The sequence below is a fragment of the Neofelis nebulosa genome, chromosome 12 (assembly GCF_028018385.1).
Source record: "Neofelis nebulosa isolate mNeoNeb1 chromosome 12, mNeoNeb1.pri, whole genome shotgun sequence".
NCBI classification, from domain to species: domain Eukaryota; kingdom Metazoa; phylum Chordata; class Mammalia; order Carnivora; family Felidae; genus Neofelis; species Neofelis nebulosa.
Window position 1 is genome coordinate 86,144,518 of NC_080793.1, and position 12,862 is coordinate 86,157,379.

Consider the following 12,862-nt stretch of genomic DNA (forward strand, 5'->3'; position numbering starts at 1 on the left):
CTCTTTGGAGAAGAAAAGCATGGGGACGACTTTCCATGGAAGCTCTCAGAGATATGCTGTCCTTACTCAGACTACCTGAGCCAGCATTCCCCCACATTAGACCCACTGGTGACTCCCTTATTGTTGCACAAGGTGACAGTGTTCCTATGACACAGAAACACAGTAGGGCACTTGTGCCACAGAGCTATGGGAGAGGCTGGTGGTCTGCCCTGAGATTGCTATCCACCAAAACCGAGGCTTTCAGCAAACTGCTTGGCGCCTGTAGACAGGGATCCAAGTGTTGATCGTTCAGCGATGGGCAGACCTCCTGTGGCTTCAGCAAATTTCAGAACAGCACTTAGGCTGGCATTCCTGGGGGACAAGATGTGACATCAGTTGGGTTTTCAGCCCCAAACTGCCATCAGAAGGATCTCCCAAGTATCTTACATCCCTGCAAAGGTGTGAGGTTATCTTTTATACACTGTTCCATCTAAAAGTCAAGCCTGGTACCAACCAAATGGGTTCTGTTGCAAGGAACTTGAGGATATTCTTGTCCTTGATCTGCAGGATGAAAAGGCTCTGGCCATTCTGAAGGTTTTCCTTTAAGTTGATTCAGGAATAAAGGATCACACCATATGATGATTCTGGGAAGCACAGAAAGGCTTCAATTTGTTCTTATTGACTTGACTTGTGCTCCCAGCAGGTTTGAGGGAAACCCGAGGCTATTAACTAAGGAAAGGGACAAGCCAAGTCAATGTGACTTGGAACGTGTACCCTTGGCCTCAGTGATAGAAACTGTTTGGTTATGGAGACTAGAAGCACGCCCACACTCATGGGACCCTTGCTTACCAGGGTGTATCTTAGAACCAACCAGGATCATTGTTGAATAGATCGAAATACTATCTCTGCCCCTAGAAAGTCCTGGATCAGAATCCAGGAAGTGGGGAGTGCTGTCTTCCTTTGATGTCATGGTCAGATCATCATTTTACCTGGGGAAACAGTGACTTGGCAAACCCCTCCTTCCTTTCGTACCATGCTCTGGGCACTGGGGCCATTGATGAGCAATGAATGGGTGGGGGCGGGGGAGGGGGTGCATCAGTGACATCACAGATGTCGGTCCATACCGGGTCAGCTTTCCCTCTCCCTCATCACCCCCTTCCTTCGGCCAAAGTTTGTGTGCTGGACCTGTAGGACATGAAGTCATATGTGACCCTTCCTTGGGCTGGATGCTGTCGTCTGGCCAGATAAACTAACAGGCTAGGAGATCCAGCTGGGGCTGGCTGTACTTTGCCCACGTCTGTTACAACATATGGTATACTCACTTGAAGTGACTGACAGAGCTATTTAATTTTACAGTTTGTCTGATGCCCCCACCCAAATACCATGCATACCGTCATGTGCTGATGCAAAACGGCATTTGTGAGCAGTCTCAACTTGGTTTCAGTCACGGATTTCACGAAAGGAACACTTAAAAATTGGACTTGAACTCCACAGCTCCCAGGATAGGGCAGAGCTGGATGGAAACATCTGGAGATGTACCCGGGAACAGGGCCCACCATGTTCCTCGGGAGGAAATTGAGGTGGCAAGATTGACGCCCAAGGACTCATGCAGCCAGTTGACACAAGCCTAGAACCTTCCGCCTGACTTCCAACCAATACTCTTTCCAGCCCGGGCTGTCATCACACTTGATGTTTTGCTTCATGTACAAAATAAGGCCTCTCAGAACCTTTCCCGGAACTGGACCTTTGGACCTCAAAATGGTTTAATGTACACTTTTGGGAAGGGAGAGCCACAAGGCCTCTAAGTGGTTTTGATCAAGTTTGCCAATATTTACACCGTTGGATAATCTTCATGAACTTCATAAATAATGTAAATTCCTACAAAGCGAGTTAACCGTGAGCTACGGTGCTCTTTCGAAAAATCCATGTTACACAATCATCCTGACAAAGTTAACAACTCGATGGAATACCGAAGGTAACCACTGATTGCACTCGCTGCCATTGACCATTTTAAGTGTGACTATTTTTAAAATACTGTATGCCTCATTACGCTGGGCTCTGAAAATGAGAAATTTGCTTTAACTGCATTGTTTTGAATTGCTGAGAGAAGAATCTATCAACCACAAGGTGCCCTGCTGCTGAACTCAGCCAAAAAGCTGTTAATAACCCCAGCAGATGTTTCAGCTTTTTAGGCCAATAGACTCCCTCTCTCCCTGCCCTCCCCTTTCTAGAATCTGATGCCAATATGACTGAACTCCAGTTTCTGTGGTTGCTGCCTCCGTGGCCGCCTCCACCAGAGTCAGTGATACTAGAGCTGCTGAGGAATTGATTCTTGAAACAACCAGTCGCAACACAGCCCCAGCCCTTTAAGGTCAGAGCATTATTGCTTTTACCGTTAGAAGTTTAAATCTTCAGGGGGGAAATGAAGGTAAGGGCACCGAATCTGTAGTCCTGTTCTGTCGTCTGCCTTCATTGCCAGTCATTTCATTCCACTTGTTGTGGTTTGTCCCCACGCTCAGAGTCCATTTCTCAGACTGATCAGGTCATTGGGCTTGCCAGGTAGAGGTCATTAATACATCGAGTCCCCACCGGTCGCTGAGGGATGTTGGGTTAGCAGCTTTACAAAGGGGGCCTCTGTGTGATGTGCAGTTTGGGATGGTTGTTTGCCTAATACCGCAAGGCTCAGAATGCCCTGACCTTAGCAGTTCTGCAATATTAGAAGTGTGTATTATAAATACAGCTACATCCCTGTGAGATGGGTACAATATGAGGGCATATGAGGCCACGGCAATCCCAGATGGGGATTTGTCAACTTCTCTGGATAAACCTTACGTCTTAACTTGAAATTAAATCTACATTCCAAGGCTTTCCAAATGAGAAGACATTTTTTAAAAAGGGGAGGGGAAGATGCTCCCCCTTCTCCCACTCGCCTGCCCGCCTCCCCATACTCACTTATTTCGGAAAGAGCGCTTTAAGGCACCCCAGTGACAGCAGGGTGACCAAGAAAACACAGGTGCACCACGTTTATGGAACATCACATTGGCTAGGAACACATCCGAACTGCGCATCTATACATATCACCATGCAGAGAATTGCCATTTCAAAGGGGGAAAAATTGAAAAGCAGAATTAAAGTTCATAAGTACTTGGTTTCCTTATTTTGATGCAACACAAAGGCAGAATATCCAGGACCCTGTGGACCCCTATTGTCAGCTTCAGCATTCGCCAACCACAGTAATTCAACCCCAAAATCTCGGCTCTACACCATGCAGGCTATAAAAAGTAAGTAGCTTTTCCCTCATGCCACCACCACCATATTGTTTGCAGACTCTCCACACTGTGTATTTCTCTGTATCAGGAAAAGCTCAGGAATGCGGTGCGAGTCTTTTTTCTTCTTTTTCACCGGATAAAGTAATAGATTCCATTGTAACTCTTCAGTACACATGCAGAGGCACTCATTAATGCTAATGGAATCTGCATGTAGGTATTGAAGGGAAGATACAGTTGCCCGCACCTGTGTAGTCTTTATTTTCGTATCAGACCAAGCACAACACTGTACGCTCGAGAGTTCAATGGCACCTCCATCTTCTAATTCTGAAATTTAAGTAACTCGGATTAAAAATGATCCCAGTCATTCTGAAATTGGGTGTTCCCACTAGCAAATGGGACGGACGCTTCTGCTTAGATTACTATGATTCCAAGAGGCCAGTACCAGATGATGAGTCTTTAGTAAAATAAACAGCCAATGTTGTAATAATAAAATAGGCTAAAAAAAAACACAGAAACTCCCTACTGAATCAGGACAGACTATATCCTCATTATTAAAAAATTCCATATTAAATTACCCATATGCATCTCCAGAGGAGTGAAAACACAAGATGAGGAGAAGAGAATTGAAAATAATCATTGTTTAGTTGAGATTCCAGACCTGCCGGCAGTGAATATTGGTACTAGGCATTAATAAACTATGTGGAGGTGTCTGGGGCCCATGGAAATCCAGACCATGCACTTCATTAGGTCCTGAACTTCACCTGGAATCTTCTGCGCAGGTGATGATTTCCAAGCTGTTTTGTTCTTGATTATTTTCAGTCCAAGTAAAATGGACAATAAAGAGAAGATGCTTCTATAGATTTCCATGATGGATGTTCACGACCAAAATAACTTCACCATCTGATGTATTTCACAGTCTTAACTTAAAACAGACCCGGTATAATATGCTTGTACATCTGGCTCAGGTGGTTTCTTTGCCATATGTTTGTGAAATAATCCAAGGAGATGTTACAATTGTACCGTTCCCCTTGGGACCTGAACAAAATGTGCCCACAAAGAGTTACCTAATTATTCATTCCTGCCAACAACATCCTCGCCTAATAATAAGGGGGTGCTTAAAAATGAGACAATAGTGCTTTCAATCTTGAGAGATGTCAGTGCCACTTATTGTTTCGAAAACTGAAAGTCTTTTGCATTTTTTTAAATAAGAAAAAGATCCTTGGCCTTTAAAGCAGCACTCTGCAGGTGGTATATTTGGTATTCCTGTGGGGGGCAAATGTTGCTGTACTGATCAAGGCCAATGCTCCCCTGGAACTCAGTGGACCAGTAGCCACTGTGGGACTTAGTGACCCCAAAGGTGATAGTTGTCTACAGAGTGGCTGTTCCGGTAATAGAACACATTAATGGAGAACTTTATAATTGGCAAATTGCTTTCATCTATGTCACCACATTGACTTCTCAAAACAACCTTGTAAAGCAGGGGGAAAAGGCCCACCTTATTTAGCCTTGCTGATTCTTTATAGCGCTAATTAGCCAGAAATGTGAGCATCTTTTTTAAATGAAAAAATTAAAAAATTTTTTAGTGTTGATCCCTAAGCCCCAGTTGCCACAATGCAGCTCTCGCTTTGAATCTGACAATCTGCTTTTTCCCCTGTTCCTGAACTTGCCTCCTTTTGTCCCATGACTCACTCTCTCAATGCTCTGTTGATTCAAAATACATAATTTGATTTTGTTTCAAGGGTTAGAAAGGACACAAAACACAGTGGGGAAAGTAACTTAATGATTAAAATACAGGCCTACCCCGAAAATACAGATTTGAATGAGGCTCCAGGCCAGGTCAAAGGTCAAATGGATAAATCATGCTCTTGGCCTAGCTTTCTCCACCACTAAATCAATTTGAAAGAATGTGGCAAAGATAAAGATACCAGCCAATAAATCTCTAGGCATGTGTTAATTGTGTATTTATGGAGATGCCAAATGCTAGGAGAGCTGTGTTTCCATAAGGATTAGGCTGACAGACCCTAAAGGGCCAGATTAGTATAGGCATTGTTTTTCCCCAGAATCCAAATCTCAAGGTCAAACAGGACACAAAGAATGAGAAAAGGAGGCTAGGAGATTTGCCTCGGGTTACCCAGTTCATAAATGGGTCTGTCCATTTGTGTCCAAGATGCTCATTTAAAACACCTGGGAACTACCAAGGAACTACCTTCATTCTACTTTGCTAGTTAACCTTAACAGTTTTGGATCACTCAATAGCCAATATTTTCTGGATATATATTCCCCACGAGAGGAAAAGTGAGTTATTATGAAGAAGTAATTGAATACTGGTCTCTTGTTCGGGTAAGAGATTCCCCAGGCAAGATTTTTTTCCCACTCATGGCAATTACAGACTTTCTGAAAATTCCTTCACTCTTAATGCTTACTGAGTGCCTACTAGTATATCACATGCTGTGGATACAAAGTTGAGAAAGCAAGGTCCTACTCTCAGGGCATTTAAACAAGCAGAGACTCAGACTTGCAAACAAGTCAATCTGATAAGATTTACAAAATCAGATGATCCACAAAGTTGACTGGGACATTAGGGTAACACATTTCAATCCGTCCTGGAAAACTTCTCAGAGGAAAGAGAAGTATGAATAGGTGTTTTCCAGGCAGACAAAAGATTTCCAACTATAGGGTATGAGTCAGAGATGCTAATGATCGATTGTAAATTGAGGCAGAAACGTAATCAAGTTTTTGTATTTGAACTCTGGGGCTACTATGAAAGCGTGGGCGGGGGGGGGGGGGGGGGAGGGGGGGAAGGGTTGGTGGAAATGGAAGTTCCTGGAGAGAAATGTCAAGGATTATATTGCAGTGGGTAAGGGAGTCAGTGGATCTGATCAAGTAACATGGTAGCCGCCTCGAAATGCGTCTCGAAATGCACGTTTCCTTGAAGTCTGTTTTACCTGATATTTACTGACATGACAGATAAGCGAGAGTCGAATACATAGGGATGCGTTGCCTGGAATGTGAGAAAGGGGTCCAAGGATCCCAGAATGGTGGCTTGGGAAACTGAGGGAAGGGTCTAACATTCACTCATACGAAGAATCTAGGAGGGAGAGAGGCTTTTGTGTAGTAAATAGGTATGGGCCCCAAAGCAGAGATGTTCTATTCTGAACATCCTGAGTTTGCAGTGCCTGTGGGATACCCAGGTGGAACTTGTTTAGAAAACAGTTGGAGATATGGGCTCAGGATAGAGATTTAACATTTTTTTTTTTTATTTTTTTTATTTATTTTTGGGACAGAGAGAGACAGAGCATGAACGGGGGAGGGGCAGAGAGAGAGGGAGACACAGAATCGGAAACAGGCTCCAGGCTCCGAGCCATCAGCCCAGAGCCTGACGCGGGGCTCGAACTCACGGACCGCGAGATCGTGACCTGGCTGAAGTCGGAGGCTTAACCGACTGCGCCACCCAGGCGCCCCCAGGATAGAGATTTAGATGTAAAACCTTGGGACCCAAGATTTTCCCCAAAAGTGAATGGGAAAGAAAACCCTAGCGTTTAAGGAGAGGAGAGAGGAATAGAACCCAGTCAAGGCACCAGAAAGGAGTAACCAGTGCAGAGGTAAACGAGGAAAGAGAGAGATGGGGGCGGGGGGGGGTGGGGGTGGGGGATATTGTGAAAGGCAAACCAGAATCGCAAGCCTGGGAGAATAGTCAGCAGGCAGGACAAGTCATATAAGATGAGAATTTTCAATGTGTCAGGAAGTGAGCAGGGCAACTTCAGTGCACTGACGTGCCTAGAGCCAGGTTAGAATGGTTCCAGCAGTGAATGTGTAATGTGGAGTCGGAGTGAGGAAATCCAGCTTGCGCTTTGTGAAAGAAGGGCTGTCAAAAAAAGAAACTTAGGGGTGCTAAAAAAATTAGCTATTTAAATAGGTTTTGTTTGTTTTTTAAAGGAGAGGGATGAACATATTTGTACACTGAGGGGAACAGCCAATGGAGCATCGGAGGTAAGAAAAGGACCTTGCTGATAAAGCACGTTTTCTAAGGAGGCAAGGTGGAATAATACCCCATAGCACCAGTGGACAGAGTTGCCTTTGACAGGAAAACTCTTTTGCTAGCAATGGGGACAGGGAAAGGATGGGTGCAGAGGTGGATGGGCTTGTGGCTGAATGGGTGGGAAAATGAAGGACGCCATTTTTGATGGCGGCCAGTCCCTGACTTAGAAACAAGGTCATCCCAAAGAGAAGATTGAAAGCTTTGAAGAGTGGTAAAGGTTTGGAATAGCAGCTGAGGGAAATGGGAGAAGCACATGTAATAGGACTGCTGAGTAACACTGAAGGCAAAACTGAGATTAGTTTCACTCCAGATTTATGGTCTCCATTCTCTATGGTTGTGATTTTTCTTTTTCCTCCAGCAGAGCAGTGCTCAAGGAATGTTTACAGCTAAGGAGGCTCCATGGAGGATTGCTTGAAGGACATGAAGTCCATCTGTCTCCCTAGATAGTTTAGATTATATCTCAAGGTCAAGGTAAGCCATCCAAACTAAATACTTGAACCATATTGTTTTAGCTCCTTTTACTTTTACTCACGTTTAGTGAATTGCATGCTGGCATTGGGCCCCGGCTTGCATTGTGGGACCAACAAGAAACAATCATCGGCCTGTCAGCCTTCGTTGTTAGCATCATGGAGGACGTTGAGAAAGCCACTAGCCTTCCAACCAGCATGCCCACTCGTGAGGGCACAAAGAGCCATTTCCCTTACACCCAATGCCAGAAAACAATAGGTTTTTCATTAGCAACAACAATATGTGTATCTGGGGGTACAGCGAGGGATGGTCAAGAGCAGAGTCTTGAAACCACAAAGCTTGGGTTCAAATCCAGCATCCCTCATCTAGCAGCTCGTTGACCTTGACCCTCTTAATTTCTCTGAGCCTCAGTTTCCTTGTTTGTAAAATAACAAAAATAATCCTACCTACCTCATAAGGCTGCAGTAAAAATTAAAAGACACAATCAGTGTAGACGTGTTTAGCACCGTTGTCTGGCAAATCATAAGGCCACCACACAGGTTTGCCATTATTGTTGTTGTTACAATTATTATTTTACACCTGCTCTTCTTTGGTTTTGTGTTTATGTTTTGCTTTCATCCTCACAGTGGCATGAATTTGCATGTATTAATTCACCTCTGGTTTCCAGTTAATATTCTTTGTTTCTTTTGTTCTTTACCTATAGCCCACTTATTTGTTATCTGCGATCCACCTGGCATCATTTTGCAATGAGGCAGAACACAAAAAAGTAAACTGAAAGAGGCCTTAAGCCAATCAATAGTTATGAGGATACGTCTGTCTATTTTTGCTCTTGATTTGAGAAGAGTTTCCAAGATGGTAAAGAGGGCTTGGAACTTTCCTTTCCCACATTTGTGTCTCGAAATGAACATTTCCTTGAAGTCTGTTTTACCTGATATTTACTTTTCTTACGATCATTCTTGATTGGCCCCTACAGGGATTTAGACCTAACTCAATATTTGCTCAGACACTTCTCCTTGTGAATAAACAGCATGCTAATTTAATTGGGGAGAGGGTTGGATTATTGTAGTTTGAGAAAAAGCTATAGTTTCATGGTGGGATCAGGGCCAGACTTGCTAGTCAGAGGGCCTGCCTTTGGCTGTGGCTCTGGCACTCGCAGCTCTCTGTCGTCGAACCTCCCTTGCTTCGGTTCTGTGGCGGAGTAGGGTTAACAATAGTGATCTCACAGTGTGGTTGCAAGAAATAAAGGAGGCGCTCAGGAGAAATGAGTTGAATCTGCATGTGGCGCAAGAGACAGCGTTCCAATTGCCATTCAAACTTGCACTTGAGGGGCGGCTGGGTGGCTCAGTCGGTTGAGCGCCGACTTCGGCTCAGGTCACGATCTCGCGGTCTGTGAGTTCGAGCCCCGCATCGGGCCCCTGTGCTGACAGCTCGGAGCCTGGAGCCTGTTTCAGATTCTGTGTCTCCCTCTCTCTGACCCTCCCCCATTCATGCTCTGTCTCTCTCTGTCTCAAAAATAAATAAACGTTAAAAATAAATAAATAAATAAATAAATAAAAAAACCTTGCACTTGAAAAATTGGACCAAGTAATTCAAACTTCTTTTAAACATATTTATTTAGTTAGTTATTTTTATTTAATGTTTATTTGTTTTTGAGGGAGAGAGAGTGCGAGCAGGGAAGGGGCAGAGAGAGAGAGGGAGACAACAGAATCTAAAGCAGGCTCCAGGCTTTGAGCTGTCAGCACAAAGCCCTATGTGGGGCTCGAACTCATGGACTATGAGATCATGACCTGAACCGAAGTTGGACGCTGAAACTACTGAGCTACCCAGGCAGCCCTTCTTTTCAACATATTTAAAGGCAACCCAAACATACTTATCTTACTCAACTTAATTATTTGAACTTTGAAATTTACATACTAGCCATTTAAGAATATTTAGTCAAGAGGTGCCTGGGTGGCTCAGTCAGTTAAGCATCTGATTCTCGGTTTCAACTCAGGTCATGATCTCACGGTTTTGTCAGTTTGAGTCCCCTGTCAGGCTCCACATGGAGCTTGTTTGGGACTCTCTCTCCCTCTCTCTCTCTGGGCCCCTCCCTGATTCGTGCTGTCTGTCTCTCTCAAAATAAATACATAAACTTTAAAAAAGAAAAAAAGAGAGTATTTAGGGGAGCCTGGGTGGCTCAGTCCATTAAACGTCCGACTTCGGCTCAGGTCACCATCTCACGGTTTGTGGGTTCGAGCCCTGCGTCCACCTCTGTGGTGACAGCTCGGAGCCTGGAGCCTGTTTGTGATTCTGAGGCTCCCTCTCTCTCTGCTCCGCCCCCACTCATGATCTGTCTCTCAAAAATAAATAAACATTTAAAAAAAAATTTTTTAAGAGTATTTAGTCAAAAGTCAAAACAAAAAGCTTTAATTCCCTCTTAAGAATAGTCAAGGACTTTCATCTTTGTGTCAGAATATCACTGTGACCTGTAATGTCATCAGAGAAACATGAAAACTCTCCCAGATTGTATTCTTTGCCTCCTCCTAAATAAATAATCTGAAAAACCCCTTGATACACAAATCACATCTGCTTTATCTCCTGGCAGGTAACAGCTCTTGGTTTTTGTCTTGTTTCTCTCACTGTTACTGTTGGTGTTTTCTTGCTGTATGGACCGATAAGTTCATGCGGATGAAAGGCAGCTTTGGTTTTGTTTCAAATCAAAGCGTGTGGGTGTGGGATGGTTTATCCCACATGTTGATATCAGAAGGAGAGCGGAAAGGGTTGGGAGCGATGCCTGAAGGAAATCTGCATCTGCACCCCCCCCCCCCCCCCCCCCCCCCCCCCCCCGCTGAACTTGGAGACCCGGAGGGCAGGGCGTGTTGCTGATGGGCTGATGGGCCACTCCCACCCACCGCCGAACACCCCGAGAAATCAGTGTCGGGCAGCACAAAAAGAGCCCGACTACAATGGTTGGTCTTCAAAGGGGCTCATTTATTATATCGCTCAGTGCCCCACAGAGTTGCTCGAAGCTCGTAACTGCCACTGATTTCAAAGAGAGCTCTGAACTTGCATACGCTTCGCAAGGCACGGCGCGGGATGAGAAATAGTCTGAGTGGCTTGAAGCCATGTTCAGACATTTTTTAATGTTCGTAAATGTCTTTGGCACCATCAGTTTCACATAGAAACCCACTTACCTCCTGCCGCAAAGTGTGAAATAAAGCCATTTTCAAGCCTGGGTAGGGGATGGTCTGGAAATTGGGCTAAATCTTAAAACTGCATGAAGACTGAAAATAGGATTCACAAGCTGGGGCTCAGCTCTCACTAAATCACTTCTAAAGTCAGGTCACCGCGACCCCCTGCTCTGCCAGATAATGTCAGCGCCGTCTTTAAAGGGTTAAGACGGTAAAATGTGGTCACCTTAGTAGCTCCCAAACTGAGGGCCCCCAGCTCCAAGGCATCCCCAAATAAGTGGTCCATTGGAAGGAAACACTATTTCAACTGGGGTTTGATGGGAACTCTAACTGGCACAGCCCTGGGGAGCCTCGGGTTAGAGATTAACATTTCCTACCACCCCCCTGTCTCAAGAGATGCTGTGGGTCCCCGCTTCATCTAGGAGGTTTGTGGGAGTCAGAGTAAGATCCGTCAAAGGCATTCTTATTTACCACTTGCAGAAAGATCAGACATACGCCCCGATTCTGTTTCTGTGGCTCTCCAGTCCCCACCACAAGGAGAGAGAGAGAGAGAGTTTCCTTGGGGACTCAGAAGTGACTTCTATACTCCAGGAGGCTCTTGGGTAAGTAACTGCAGAGCCCTCTGAATGGCTTTATGAGTGCCTTGCTTTTAGAAGGATGCAGGAAAAAAGTGTCCAATCCATAGTCACTGTTCAATAAACATTTACTAAATCTTGGGCAATGTGTTGTATTAGCCACCGTCCTTAGTAAGAAACAAAAAGTTATTTATTGGGAGAAAAGGAATTAAATAACGAGACATTCGTTGTGGTTTTCAGAAATCCAGAAACTCCCTCCACAAATTTGAAGCCATACAGCCTCTTCAAGAAAGTATTTTGCCAAGCATTTATCTACTACAAATCCTCACTATTTCTTTATTCCCTTAACCAACGCTTGCTGAGCTCCCGATACAAGCCCATGTTAATTCCACTTGCTGGGGTTCAGCAGCCAACAAAGCAGCCCAAAGTTTCACCCTCAGTGAGCTTGTGTCTTAGTGGTGAAGACACATGATAAAGTAAATACGAAAGCTCTCGAGAATCTGAGATGGTGGGAGAGAAGCAGGAGAGAGCAGGTGGAGAGGGGGTACAATTTGAGAGGAGATGGAATTGTGAGGTCCTTTGAGTAAAGAACTTTTAGGGAGCCTTCCTTTTAAGTGCTTGCCTTTTTTATCTTTCTGTTCATTCAAATGTTGTTAGAAAGGAACTCAGAATTACCTGTGACATCTTTTTAAAACTTAAGAAGTGGGGTGCCTGGGTGGCTCAGTCAGTTAAGCGTCTGGCTTTGGCTCAGGTCATGATCTCTCAGAGTTCGTGAGTTCGAGCCCCACAGCAGGCTCTGCGCTGACAGCTGGGAGCCCAGAGCCTTCTTCGGATTCTGTGTCTCCTTCTCTCTCTGCCCCTCCCCTGCTCATGCTCTGAAAAATCTCTCTCTCTCTCAAAAATAGATAAACGTTAAAAAAACTTTTTCAAGAAAAGAAGTGAAGACATCTTGCCCAAAGGATGAGAAGGCAAATCAGCCCTGCTCCCAGGTCCTGGCCACGGTTTGGCTGTGCTGTGATGCAACCACAAAGCACGTCCCACGGAAACAGGCCTACCACCTGGTCTCGTGCTCTGCACACAGTGAGGGCTCAGTAAATGCTGTTCACCTACACATAAGATCCATAGTCTTAGATCAGCTCTAAAAGTAATGTTTGTTTGTTTTTTGACAAAAAGACTGTCTCCATGTTTGTGTGGGTAGATACAGCCGTAGAGACAGATGAGGCATCACAAATGGTTCCTGGGAATTTATCAAACCATATTTATTCACAGTAGCATCCCTAAATTTCCCCATCGTCAATATAAATACCCCTGACAAATCTATCTTCACTTACCGCTGCCCTTAAATATTTGAGGCAAAATGCC

General features: G+C 44.7%; 1 long non-coding RNA gene across 1 annotated transcript; it reads left to right on the plus strand.

Moving 5' to 3' along the window:
* Positions 1-1,154: 1,154 nt before the first annotated feature.
* On the plus strand, positions 1,155-11,641 carry LOC131492117 (uncharacterized). The gene is made up of 5 exons (XR_009251862.1): positions 1,155-1,954; positions 3,155-3,260; positions 7,185-7,238; positions 7,646-7,758; positions 11,406-11,641. It is a non-coding gene; the product is annotated as an uncharacterized LOC131492117 (long non-coding RNA).
* Positions 11,642-12,862: the final 1,221 nt, after the last annotated feature.